Source organism: Pleurodeles waltl, chromosome 4_1 (assembly GCF_031143425.1).
Source record: "Pleurodeles waltl isolate 20211129_DDA chromosome 4_1, aPleWal1.hap1.20221129, whole genome shotgun sequence".
In the NCBI taxonomy this organism is placed as follows: domain Eukaryota; kingdom Metazoa; phylum Chordata; class Amphibia; order Caudata; family Salamandridae; genus Pleurodeles; species Pleurodeles waltl.
In genome coordinates this window covers 813,048,334-813,062,686 of record NC_090442.1, presented here as the reverse complement: position 1 = coordinate 813,062,686, position 14,353 = coordinate 813,048,334, and the positions used below count along the sequence as shown (strand labels likewise).

Genomic DNA, 14,353 nt, shown 5'->3' with positions numbered 1-14,353 from the left:
TGTACAGGGCTTGAATCCAACCCAAAAAGCCAGGACCGAACCCCCTGGATTCAAGGGAGAGAAGGCAAAAATCCCAACTCAAGGTGTCAAATGCCTTCTTGATGTCAAAGGACACGGGCACATGGTCAAAGTATCCAAAATGGATGTGGAGGTGTGTTTTGCAAATTTGCAAATCTACTTCAGGCATAATCCATAAAAATGTAGTTCTACATAGATTAGGCAGAGATCAGCTCATAAGCTATGTGTAATTGTTCATTGAAAGGAATAGGGAAACATGAATCACTGGAGGAAAAAAAGAAACATCTGACAAACATTACTGCTTGTAGGGCATAAATTGAGCCCACACCCTGGGCTTGTCCTCTCCCTCTTGTGCTGCCTGGCATTGTGCATGCCATATAATAGCTACAGGTGTATGTGTGTGTCCGTACATTTAGGACATGAAATGTGTTTTGATGTGTTTTTGAATGTGTATTTTATTTATAATTTATTTACAATTTACATGTTTCCAATGCTCTATGTATGTTAGGATTGTATTTTTTAATGTGTTTTTTTATAGATGTCTATAATGTCTACATTTATGGCAACTCTTTCACAGTAGTCTTATTTTTTAGTCTTTTTTATACATTGTACAATGTGATGGTTATGTGTGACTGCTATGCCTAAAATTATATGACCTTTTTTTTAGGGTTTTGGCTTTATGCTGGTAGCCTTCTCTGTCTCCATTGATTTCTATGTGATTCCATTGCAATCCCTGGGAGTGGTCATGAGTGGTGTGTGCCTTACTGCAGGACTCAGCTGGAGTAGATATGGTCCTGTTGGGTTGCTGTACTATGGGAGTAGCTGTGGACATAATTTACGGAATGGCAACTGTCTCACCTTTTGTCTTCTCATGTCCCTCTTTGTGTCCCTTCCTAACTTCCCCTTTCATCCTCCCACTTTCCAGCAGATATTCGCCATTTTCCAGGTACTCCACCTTGCCACTTCCACATTTACATTTAAAACATAAGACTACCTGTCTTGATGGAGAAATACACACATAGGAAATGGCACATGTGAATCTTGGATTCATGCACATACCTCTGTGGATGTCATTTCAGTCCATGTGAAGATGAACTCAAGGAGTGCTACTCCACATTGTCATAAATGCCTTTTATGAATTGGGCCTTCCAACAGACCCATGACTAGATAGCCATATTTCAGCTGTTGATGTACAATTTAGGGAGTTACTTAGGATTTAAAAAATCAGCTTCCATAAGGCAGGGACATAAGTGATTCTATCTTCACCAGCTCAGCCACAGCTTTCGTCCCCCTGTAGGAAGCGGGCCTGGTTTGTAGTGGGTACCTATGGTACTTACACCTTATACCAGGTCCAGTTATCCCTTATTAGTGAAATGTGGGCATTGTCTAGAAGCCAGGCTCTCTAGAGGTAGCTGAGCAGCCAACGCTTATCTAGGAGACATGCAAAGCCCATGCAATACCACTATAGTCACACAGTACTCACACACATGAAAGAAAATACTCAGTGTTACACAAATAAAGGTACTTTATTTTGCTGACACACCTGCCAAAAATAGCATAGAGACTATACTCCCTTAGGAGGTAAGCAATACACAAATTATATACACTAGTATGCAAAAGCAGGTGTAAAAACAGTTAGAAAACAGTGCAAATAGTGAAAAATCACAATAGTTAGAAATGGGCCTAGGAACACAAACCATATACTAAGAAAGGGGAATGCAAACGTCGGTTTCCCGCCTAGGCAAGTGTAGTGTGTAGAGAGGCACTGTGAGTATTAGAAAACACCTAAGGTAAGTAATAGAACCCACCCCAGAGCCCAGAAAAGCAGGGGTAAATCACAGTAACTTTCCTAGAACACACAAGAACATGAGAAAGAAGATTATGCAAGAACCAGAAGAGACTTTAAGACACCAATGATGGACTCCTGGACCTGAAGACCTGTGGAAGAAGGGGACCAAGTCCAAGAAGCACAGAAGAGTCCAGGAAGAACAGGAGCCCCTGCTAACCCGGATGAAGGTGCAAAAGAAGAACCGCCTGTGAAGAACAACAGTCAGTACTGCACCCAAGAAGACGGATGCAGGTTCCTGGTTGGTGCAGATGATGTCCCATGCCGGATGGAAGATTGCAGTCTGGTTTGCGTCACTGGATTCCACCAACAAGCCTTGGCACATGCTAAGCTTGTGGTTAGTGGAAAATGGTGCTGCCCTGGATCAGGAGGGACCTGGTGGACTCTACCCAGGAGGCGGAGTCAGATGGGGCTCCTAGCAACTCAGAGAGCCCACAAAAGACCAGGCAGTGCACACAGGGGTCCAACAGCACGGGGACAAAGGAGGAGCAAGAGGAGGCCCATGCAGCAATACAACAAAGGATCCTGCGCCGCCGGAGAACCACTCTAGAAGATGTGTGTCACAGTATAGAGTGCTGGGAGCCGGAGCTGCAAGGTACATGAAGAACTTTATGGAAGGATGCCAACAAGCCTTGGCAACTACAAACACACAGTGCACGGGGGTACTGCCTTGCATGGGGAGGCAAGCTCTTACCTCCACCAAAGTTGGACAGTAGGACGTCAGGACCATCGGGACCACTTCAGTCCAACACCCGTGATGCAGGATCCATGCAACTCATCAGGAGAGGGGACCCACGCAGCCGGTCGTCGTTGCCGAGAGGTGCCTGCTGAAGCAGGGGAGTGACTCCTTCACTCCAAGGGAGATTCCTTCATTCTTCTATGCAGGCTGAAGACAGGCTGTCCTCTGAGGATGCACAACCAGGAAACAGTTGCAGTTGCTGGCAGGAGGTGAAGATACAATGTTGCAGAAGTCGTCTTTGCTTCTTAGTTGCAGTTTGTAGAGTTCCTGGAGGGTCCAGATGCAGTTCCTTCAGTGAGAAGGTGAAGCAAAGACTTGCAATTTGAATCTGAAGAACCACCCAAGAGAGAGCCTACATAGCCCTGAGAGGGGGATTGGTCAGCTACACAGGTAAGCAGTTATCAGTGATTGTAATCTAAGATGGCAAAACCCAGGGACCCTCTGGAGGAGCTCTGAGCACCACCCCTAGGGTGGTGATGGATAGGAGAGTGGTCACTCCCCTTTCCTTTGCCCAGTTTCAAGCCAGATCTGGGACTGGGGTGTCCCTGAACCGTTGTAGACTGGATTATGCAAGGAGTGCACCGGAGGTGCCCTTCAAAACATTTTCAGTGGCTTGAGAAGGCTACCCCTCGCAAGCCTGTAACACCTATTTCCAAAGTGAGAGGGTGTAGCACCCCTCTCCCAATGGAAATCCTTTGTTCTGCCTTCCTGGGCTTGAGCTGCTCAAGCAACAGGAGGGCAGAAACTTGTTAGAGGTGGCAGCAGCTGGGGCTGCCTGGAAAACCTCAGAAGGCTGGAATAGCAATACCGGGGGTCCTCTAAGGAGCCCCCAGGTGCATGGAATCATACAACCAATGCTTGTAAAAGCCTTGGGGTATGATTCCAACATCTTTGATACCAAACATATCTATGTTCGGAGTTACCATTATGTAGCTGGACACAGGTAGTGAGTGACCTATGTCCAGTACACGCATAAAATGGCGTCAACGCATTCATGAAGTCCAAGAAGATGGTCATGGAGGTCGTGGAGGCACCTCTGCTAGTGCAGGAGTGCCCTCACACACAGGTACTCTGCACCCTGCCCTCAGGACTGGAGAGCCTGCTTTAGGGGTGACGTATAAGTGACCGGGTGCAGTGTAAATGGCAATGAAAGGGTGCAGGCACCTTTTCACACAGGCTGCAATTGCAGTCCCGAAGAAACCTTTACATGGGCTCCCTATGGGTGGCAAAAGATATGCTGCAGCCCATAGGGATCCCCTGGAACCCCATTGCCCTGGGTACCTAGGTACCATATACTAGGGACATATAAGGGGGCACCAGTATGCAACAACCAAATTTAGAGGAGAGAGAGCATAATCACTGGGGTCCTGGTTAGCAGGATCCCAGTGAACACAGTTAAGCACACTGACATCAGGCAGAAAATGGGGGTAACCAAGGCAAAAAGAGGGTACTTACCTGCACCCCCCTATAAAAGTTCGTGCAGCGTATTTTCACTCAAAGCACATTCCACTTCCCAGGTGGAAGCCACTTCTGGGCAAAAACAGGAAGTCCACCAGGCCATAGTAATAAAGCAAACCGTTTGTAAATGTTGGCACTTTTTTCCACATTATCAACCCTTTAACGTGGGTGTCTTTCTTTTGAAAAAAGCAATAAATGTCCCTCATACAATAGGAATTTCTCTCCCTTTGCCTGGAAGACATTTGTCTGTTTCTTCTGTTCGGGTATGCCATAGGCGGACTGGACAAGCATAGGCACTCCGAGAATGGCACTGGAGGGGTTGACAAAATAAAGCAGCCTGTGTCATTTCCACCTGAAACTGTCCCACCAAACCTTTGTTCACCAAACGACTCCCCAAAACAATATATGTTTTTCTTTGAATTGTTATCACATACATCAAACAAACCACATCAAGTTATAGAAAACCCTCCTTTATTTTTAGGCTAATCAATGAAGCCAACAATTAGTCTCTTCCCATAATCGGCTTCAAAATCTACACATTTCCCACCAATAAGATCATTGATGATTATTTTCACCAAAGCTCTTTCTTAATTCATCAATATTCTACCTACAATTTCCTTTAGTAAATGGTTATGTAAACCTTTTATTTTCTATAGAATTGCCCAACTTGTGCATATATGTTGCCTAGATGGCATATACAGCAATATTATTGGCTTGATTTCACCGTTATTTCCAAAGTTGAAATAGAGGTGAATCTAGTTATGAAATTTAATTTGTGTGTTTGTTCCGTGTCTTCTTATTATGGGCTTTCATCTTTAGACTTGTAAAACACATTATAATGTGTAACAGGCCAGTACTCTTCTCTATTATTGGGATTTCTACTAAATGCATTTGGTCAACAATAGATGTGATACCTAATTCTCTCTCAGCAACATTTGTAATCCCGATAGTTTAATTTGTTCTCAGGTCTACAAGGAGTCCAGTTTGAGAATGCACTGGGTCTCCTGCTGGCCAAATATTTGACTTCTGGTGCGTCTTATTTTGTTAGGTGCAGCATGTCTACTCCTAATCATTTTAATAGTTTGTCACCTTTGTTATGATCCTTCATTAAATGTTCTGACATTACATATGATGAATCTTCTATTTTGATTGCTCAGGCATGTTCTAATATACTTTCTTTCTCTTCACGGGCACTTGAATATGTAGGTACCAAACTTCATGTTACAATTCATAAATTATTTTATTTGATACTTCACCCCAGTGTTGTATTTTGTGTTTTCTGATATTTTGTTAACAGCGTGTAGAATAGTACATAATTGTCTCAAATTATGAAACCTAGCAGTTTACCCGTTAATAAAACAGTCACAGTTTCAGAATTAACTGAACATCACCATATTCCTATATTCAGAAGTACCTTGCGATTCACAAACTGTTGGATTTCCTACAGTTCACACACTACTTAGAAGAGATTTGTCAATATACAAAACATACAGAAATTTGGGAAGAGAGTGGGAAGTCTTAATGAGAGGTGTGACTTAGCTCCCTCACTGCCCAAGCAACAATGATGCTCTTTTGGTTCAATGGGCTGTAATGCAAGCAGGGAAAATAGGCTTCCTTCCCCTGTTTTGGTGATAAAAGATAGCTAGGATTGGGTTGCAGTGAGCTCCTCACCCCTCTGTGATTCTTTTATCACAATTCTAATGAACCTGCTCCAGCAATGAAAGCTACTCCCCATCAACAAGAGTAAAATCAGTTTTCACTAAAAGTCTCCTTGGCTCGCCTTTGATCGGTTCGCCAAAGCAACAAGACAAACCACCAAAGAAATGCAATTGAGTTATGTTGTGTAACATAGTCAAACAAATGATAATAAAGTTAAAGAAGCGCAAATATTAAAGATGCAATTGTGGCTAAAGCAAAAATATAAAGATCCCACATAGAGGAGGAGTACTGATTACAGGGTTCAGAAGATAGAAAAGATCAAAAGTATACTTCAATGAGTAACAGTGGAAAATTATGAAAGTAAGTAATATCTGATTTCTGATTTGAGAATGCTGATCCGCTGCCCACGGTATACACAGTTTTCAAAAATAGTCTTCGTAGCCATGACAATCACATAAATATTATCTGGATAACAAATGATAAATTACTTCTCTTTCGAATCAAGTCTTATTAAGACAAATTGCAATTAAACGATGCAAAAAAAATAGGTTTTCTAAAATTAAAATCAGGGGGCTATCTACGAACTGCACAATCCATTAATCTTAATTTTCCTAAAAATGTATACAACATCTGTTAACACACTTTGCCATTTCATTTTCGTAAAAGCATATAAAAAATAACAAAGATTTATAGCAACATTTAAAAAGCATATCTGCCTAATCAACTTCACAGCTATATCACGAGTAACATTGTGATATTTTTGAAAATAGGGCAGAGACCTTTACTCTCTGAGCTAATGCAAATAATGGAAAATTAGTAAATTACCCCGAAAAATACATTTGGCATCATTCCCACATTTATGGATCAGCAGCTTATAATTGTCCTTCCTGGACTGATCCATATCCTGAATGAAATGACGTTGTACTGTAATCTTGTACGCGATAGGCCCTTCAAACAGAAATCCCAGAAAAGCATTAATGCACGTCAGACAGATACAAATAGAACAAAGTGGGATCAGGTTGACATCCCCATTTTAGGCCATCATCAACAAAGTTCCCTTTAGATGGTCATCCACAACGGTCCAGGTATGCCTTCGCCCAGTTGTAATAGTGGAAAGCATAAATGTTCACAAGAGGTCCAGAGGAATAAACCATTGTTAGGGTCCTTTGCACAGCACTGACCACCTGAACAGATGAAAAGCTGCCAGAAAGCCAACAAAGCAACTGTACAACTGTCATGTAAGCTCCATCCATTTCTGGGCAATTTACCAAAGGGAAAGAAGTGGTCAGCAGATGAGTGTTCTTTATTACACATAGTGGACTGTCTTTCTTGCAGTTGATCATGTTGACAGGCAAACAATACCAACTTTGAGTACATTTTGAATGTATTTGAAAAGAGACCCATAGATGTAACCAAGCAAAGAATTAACTGTTAGTATTGGGACAGACTTAGACTGCTGTAAGATTGCCTTGACCGGCATACCTACTATACATTGTAGAGGAATAGTTGCTCTAAATAGATATTAGTTCAATAAGCTCAACACTAGGGGTCTACTGCATGCTCGTCAGCACAACATGATTTCATTTTATTTCTCGAACAACCCAATATTAGTAAAATATGTCATCTAAGATGTTTCTTGGACAGCACATTCATTGGATTCAGAATGGTTAACAATCTTCAAAGTTTTTGTAAAATCATTGGAGACAATTACTTATCCTTAGTATCCAGTACTGTCTAATTCTACAGTAAACAGCCAAACGCTTTTTTCTTTCTGTTCTGTGTCAAATTAAATGTTGGAAACAAACATACCCTTTTTTGTAGCAAAACATTCTACAAATGTATTTTTGGTAGTGAGACGGACTATAATATTTTTAAAAAATATTGTTATTCCAGTCTAAAACATCTTGTACATGTGTCAAATTTAAAAAGAGGGAGGAAATACATTGGACTTTAATAAATTGTGCTATGCAATCCAGGTTATGTGTGTGGAAATGTCATAGATAGCAGAATGTTAGACTGTGGAAGGGATTCAAAGAAATACAATCAACCTGAAGCGCAAAATGCTCTCTACCTTCCATGTCACCCACTTTGTAGTTTTTAAAGTGCCAAAAGAGAAAAACAAACAAAAATGTTGTTTATAGGAAAAGGTCAAGAGCAAGTACAAAATGTACATCTGGCAAGGGTATTAGAAGAAAAGTGATTATTCAAGCATACCAAATTTAAGTGAGATAACATTATTCCTACTGACTTAGCTTCATTTTCATTGCTATATGAGGGATCAGACCATTTGAAATATGGTAAAGGAGTAAGAAATTATCTATAAAATCATCTATCTACCTCAGTGGAATAGATCTTCATATTACAATTCCGGGCCTCACCATTATGGCCTGCAGATAACAAATACATATACAGTGCAGATCCGATTCCAGGTGTTCCATGTGTTGCACCTCATACCACTATGACCCAGATTACATATATACACTGTTAAATAAGGAAAATTCAATGTGATTATTTGAACTATACATTTCAACTAAAAATATAGGTGCCCTCTCGCTCTTACCCTCTTACCCATCACCGATGTTGCAGAGTTTTTAGAAAATAATGAAAGGAGACTACCAGAAAGTCAGTTATCGTTAGTGGGTGAAACAGATTTTTCTAAGGCCGTAAACTCTGAACTCTGGATCTTCACTGCAACTACGTCCCCAGGAGTAAACGGATTGTAAATTTTCAAAGGGAATTTGCAAACGCCACATCATTAACTGCCCCGGTAAAACTGTAAACATTCTGACCAAAAGAAAAATATTGCATGGACTTCCCACATGTTAAAAACATTACTAAGGGCCGATTTAGATATTGACAGATGGGTTACTCCGTCACAATGGTGACAGACATCCCTTCCGATGAAATCTAAATCATATTATATTCAATGGGATTTAGTTTTTGGCAGACGGGATATCCCATGTGCCAATATCTAAATCAGGCTCTAAATTCTTTATGTGCTTAGGTGATTGAACAAGAGCATAAACTAAATTAATTCATCAATCTCCCTTGTACAGAATTCAGAAGAAAGATTTGCATTGTGTACTACTATGCAAAAGATGTGATTGAGTCTTTGGGGAGCCACAAGGAGTTAATTTCAAGATCCCCTTCCCAAGCCCTAAGTGTGGCCAATAGGCAGTTATACCAATTTTCAGCTGTCAGCTCCCACCAAGCAAAAGCAAACAGCTACCTCCTGGGTACCTTATGAGGTAGAACAAACTGGCCCTGGGCGGTGGCGGTGCCCAGGGCCATGTATGGTGCCATGAAGGGGGCTTTGTGACCCCCTTGTCATTCAATTTTGCCCCAGGGAGCTGGTGGTCCACGGGGCGCAGGGTGCTTTGGGACCCCATACATTATACTGACTCCCCTGGAGAGGTGATGGTACCCATGGTGGTGGGGTGTGCACCCCCCCATACATTATGTTCATTGCACTGTGGAAGTGGCAGAACCCAAGCTCCGGGGGGGGGGGGCACTTGGGCCCCACCTGCATGCATAATAGTTCATTGCCCTATGAAGGTGGCAGTCCCCAGGGCCCGGTGGGGCCACGCAGGCCTCCCTCTTAGATTTAAGTGATTGACCCCAGGGAGGTGGCGGTCCCCGGGGCACAGGAGCTCCCTCCCCCCCCAACATGCAGTAGGATTACCGATTGCCCCAGGGAAGTGGCAGTCCCCCTGCATATTATAATACCCTTTCCCAAGGGACCTGGTAGTCCCCAGGGCTAGGAAGGGGACCCCTGCACCCCAACCCATATTTTATGAATGCCTATGAGACCTGGCCCACCAGGGGCCTAAATGAGGTGGGGTGGTGTCCCTCGGTGACCCCCGAACCAAGGCTAGAGGTTTAATGGCAAAGTACCCTGCCACTTTTCTTTTTCTTTTATTTTTTTATTTTTGAGACTCGACTGAAGCCCCGTCTCAAAATGGCTGCCAACACTGCCTGGTTGAAGTGTTGGAAGTCAATCAGATTTCTGCACAAAATCTGCAGTATTTGCAAATTTGTTGTGTACATTTATATACAAATTTGGATTTCCTTTAATTTCCCCTGAAGCACTGAATGGATATACACAAAAAAAAGAAAAAAGTCTCAACTGTGGACCAAAAACTACCTTGCTGCCAAATTTGGTGTAATTCAGTCCAGCGGTTCAGGCTGCAGGCATCTCTAAAGATAAATAGTAAGATAGGGATATTTTATTGTCTTTCTGATATTGGGAGATCTGGGAGTTGTTCAATAGCACTAATGAAAGTTTTTGGCTATTCATTCCACGACCTCAGCTAATCAGAAGAATTTCTTGCACAAATGGTGATAGAAATCCAAAGGTCATTAATGACAAACTCTTAAAATTCACTGGCAAACCTTACTATACAAGGCTTAAATGTTGCTAAGCAGTTAAAAGATAAAGGGGGTCATTCTGACCCTGGTGGTCTTGGACCGCCAGGGCAAAAATGACAGAAACACCGCCAACAGGCTGGCGGTGCTTCAATCCCCATTCTGACAGCGGCGTTAAAGCCGCGGTCGCCACGCCGGGGACGGCGGTTTTCCGTTGTTTTTGCCCCAGCAGGGATAATCCGCCAGGGCAGCGCTGCAAGCAGCGCTGCCCTGGGGATTATGACCCCCTTACCGCCAGCCTGTTTCTGGCGGTTGTCACCGCCAGGAAGAGGCTGGCGGTAAGGGGTGTCCTGGGGCCCCTGGGGGCCCCTGCACTGCCCATGCAACTGACATGGGCAGTGCAGGGGTCCCCTAACAGAGCCCCGGCCAGCTTTTCACTGTCTGCCTAGCAGACAGTGAAAAGCGCGACGGGTGCAACTGCACCCGTCGCACGGCCGCAACACCGACGACTCCATTTGGAGCCGGCTCCTGTGTTGCGGCCTCATTCCCGCTGGGCCGGCGGGCGCTAACATGGTTAGCGCCCGCCGGCCCAACAGGAATGTTGGAATGGGGGCAGCGGTATTTTGGCCGCATGGTGGCCGCTTGCCGGTTCCCGCCTGGCGGGCGGCTACCGCCACCCGCCAAGGTTGGAATCACCCCCAAAGTACTGAAATACTCCATTAAATTCACTTCACCACTGTAGACATCCATCAATGTGGGCTGACGTTTTAGGGAAATGAAATAATATGTAGATAAACTAACTGGTATTTTGGTAGTTTTCAGCCATTGTAAATTAAAAAATAAGAATAAAATATATGATGGCATATATTAAAATGCAGTATACGAATGATGGTGTCAGAATTTATGACGACACAGGTTCTGTTCGCTTACCTTGCGATTTAATTTGTACCTAATGGTTCTTTTACCAAGCATTCGAAATTCAAAAATATATAAGCTGTTTTATCTGCGACATGCTAAACAAAATACTAAATAAAATGTAGTTTGCATTATCAGGAAAATGGCAAGTTTGATTGAATTTGTTCGTGTTGTTAAAAGACTACCAAAGTTTTCATAGGGCAAAAGCATCAAGATGTATTAGTTTCTTGTCACGGTCATGGCAACAGTATTTTTTCGGATAAATAAACGACTGGGAAAAGGTTCTTTGAACTGCAAGCAGGAAATCGGGAACTTCTCTGTTTCCATGGTAACACATGCAGCAGCCACAACAGCTGACGAACAGTGACACAAATTAAGCAGACTGAAATTTCTTGTTTGAATTTATAGGCACAGCAATCTAACGTACATTGTCCAAATGTAATGCCAATCTATTCGATGTGTGACTCAGATGATATTAATTAAGCACAAACCCTCAACACGCAAGGTACTTCTTAAGGTAGACATTTTTAAACATTCCCTTAATTATGCAGTAAACAAACGTAATGTGAATAAATGCAAAAATGTACGCATGTTTAACAGTGGTCTTAAGAGCAAAGCCCTGAGTTAGTCAAGCCCAAATGTACCGACGTAAAGCACTGGAGCTCGTGCGACGCGTGGACGCGTAAACGGCAGTGTAGATCAACTTTCACATGCCAATAATTTTTTTCCACCAAAACGTGACGCGAGTGCAATGCTGTCCTGACACACAAATGGTTAGTGTGACACCTCGAAAAAACTACGTAAAGTTAGTGTAACACGTAAACACCCTAGGCTTCCACACAAAGCCAGATAAACTACAGTAGAATGGTTTCTTTCGTGGAATTTTTCCACCAAATGACCCCTGGCACAAAGAATAAGAAAGCATCATTATGTGTGACATGTTCACGCTTAATATGTGCTATTTCTGTGAAACGCTTACCAAGGGGTGGTAGTCTATAGGTAGAAATTGTTGATGGGTGTCCCTTGAATACAAATCTCATGCAAGACACCACTCACTCACCTTAAAGAAACTCAAAGTATCCTGATTAAATAACTCCCTGTGACCAATGGATGTTAAGCTACAAAAACTGGTATTTCAATTAAACCTATTACACTTCTACTCTGTTTCACTTGCCATGGCATTGCATTGCACAGTGACTGATGTTTAAGGTGCTTTAAAGACATATGGTACGGCAGGTTCTGGACATGCCACTGGGCAATCCAGTGCCACTCAGGATGACTATTTCCCTCGAGAATAGTATTGTGGTGGCTTGTCAACAGGGAGTGTTAGACATGTGCCCTGCCACCTGTGAGCCACCATATATTTGCATTAGCCTCTGCCTACATTAGCTATACATTTCATTTGCAGGTGCTTATGAAAATGCAACGCACTGGATTGAACAATGGCAGTGCAATTATTAGACCTCTCTGCCCTTCAGGTTTGCATCTAATGACAGGAGTGAAAGGGGGCAAGAAGGAACCTGTGCTACAATCCATGCGCAGAGCGCTGTTTAACTGTGCACTTGTAGGGGTGTACTTCAGCTATGCCCCTCAAACATGCATAATACACATTATTTAGAAGACATACTGTTTATGTCTCAGGTATGGCAGGTATGGCTATCTGCTGAAATTGGGCTGTCAAGGCCCTGAACAGTTAATTTCTGTGTTCAACTAGAATCCACACTAAGTAGCCAGGATCGTATCAGAATCCCCGTCCTGGCTCTTGATGGAACTAGGACCTCCCTCCCTAGCAGAAGCTGGAAAAGAGCTAGAGGTAGGACTTCCTCACATTAAATCTATACCTGCTGCCCTGCCCCTATTGTGGTGAATTCCTAGCCTGCTGGCTCACCTTCCCAGATTCCTGCATCGGAGTCCTCCCCTGCTGCTGTCATCAAGGGATGGAGACCCCCCAGTCCCCATTCAAAAGATGCTACCAGTAGAGGAAACAATGTAAGTAAAAAATGCTTCCAATGTTGCCATGTGTGAGGGTGTGTGAACGTGTGTGAGAGTGAATGAGCGTGAGTGTATGTGTGATTCAGTGAGTGTGTGTATGTGTATATACTTGAGTGTGTGTGGCCTGGCGTAAAGGAGGGCACCTGTGGCATATTGTGGGTAGGGCACACATGACAAAAATCACGTCCTGGCACAATGAAAATAACGATTATCATGTGGAAAGGCACCCAAAGTTCTTGACATATGGGACACATGATACAGAGGCACCCATAGCATAAATATTTCCTGGCTCACAGGAGGTAATTTTTGACATATTAAGAACACTAGCAGCTCAAGTCTAAAGTGATTTTAGTAGCTGGATTTTCGAGCTGTTAAAAATTGGGACTTGGATTCACGCACACGGAAATCTGGGGCCAGGAATTCTGAGTCACTTGTAATTGTTATGGGTCCTTCAAATTTACAATTGGGGTACATTATACTACGTAGAATAAGTAGGAGACAGTAATTCCAATGAAAACTCCTGAACTTTATAGTTCTGGGTACATTTTTCTATATATAATTTACCAAAAAATGAATCACAATCTGTTGGTTCAATTCAGAAAATGAATATATATATATATATATAATCACATTATAAATGTACCCTCATTATTTTAACAGTCCACAGGGCTCATTACAAATGGGTTGGTAGTCAAACTGATATTACTCTCCCCAGTATTAACGATACAATGGCCATCGGTAATTCTAGGGGGAAATTAACTCTGATCACCAGATAATGGCAAATAACATATGGGTACTGGTGTTTCCTGCATGTTGTTTGGCATTTTTGCCTGTATTTTTACCCGACATTCAGACCCATATTTATACTTTTTGACGCAAACCAGCGCGGGCGCTGGTTTGCGTTAAAAGTTTTACCGCCGGCTAACGCCATTCCTGCGCGCCATGCGGGCGCCTTATTTAAGGAATTACGTTAGCCAGCGCTACGGACTGGTCGGAGTAAAAAAAAATGACTCAAACCAGGCTGCGCCAGCGTAGGGGAAAATGGGGGTTGTGCGTCAAAAAATGGTGCAAGTCAGGTTTGAGGCAAAAATCATGCCTCAAACCGGACTTGCGCCATTTTTTGAAGCATAACCCCCATTGAAATGACTCCTGTCTTAGCAAAGACAGGAGTCATGCCCCCTTGCCCAATGTCCATACCGAGGGAACTTCTGTCCCCTGGGCATGGTCATTGGGCACAGTGGCATGTAGGGGGGCCCAAATTAGGCCCCCCTATGCCACTTAATTTTTTTTAAAAAAAATACTTACCTCAACTTACTGGTACTTACCTGGGATGGGTCCCCCCCATCCATGGGTGTCCTCCA

At 43.0% G+C, this 14,353-nt stretch overlaps 1 protein-coding gene across 9 annotated transcripts in view; it reads right to left on the bottom strand.

The window, feature by feature from the left end:
- KCNC2 (potassium voltage-gated channel subfamily C member 2) overlaps positions 1–14,353 on the bottom strand; it is a 757,088-nt gene that overhangs the window by 709,956 nt on the left and 32,779 nt on the right. The gene's annotated exons all lie outside the window — the stretch shown is intronic.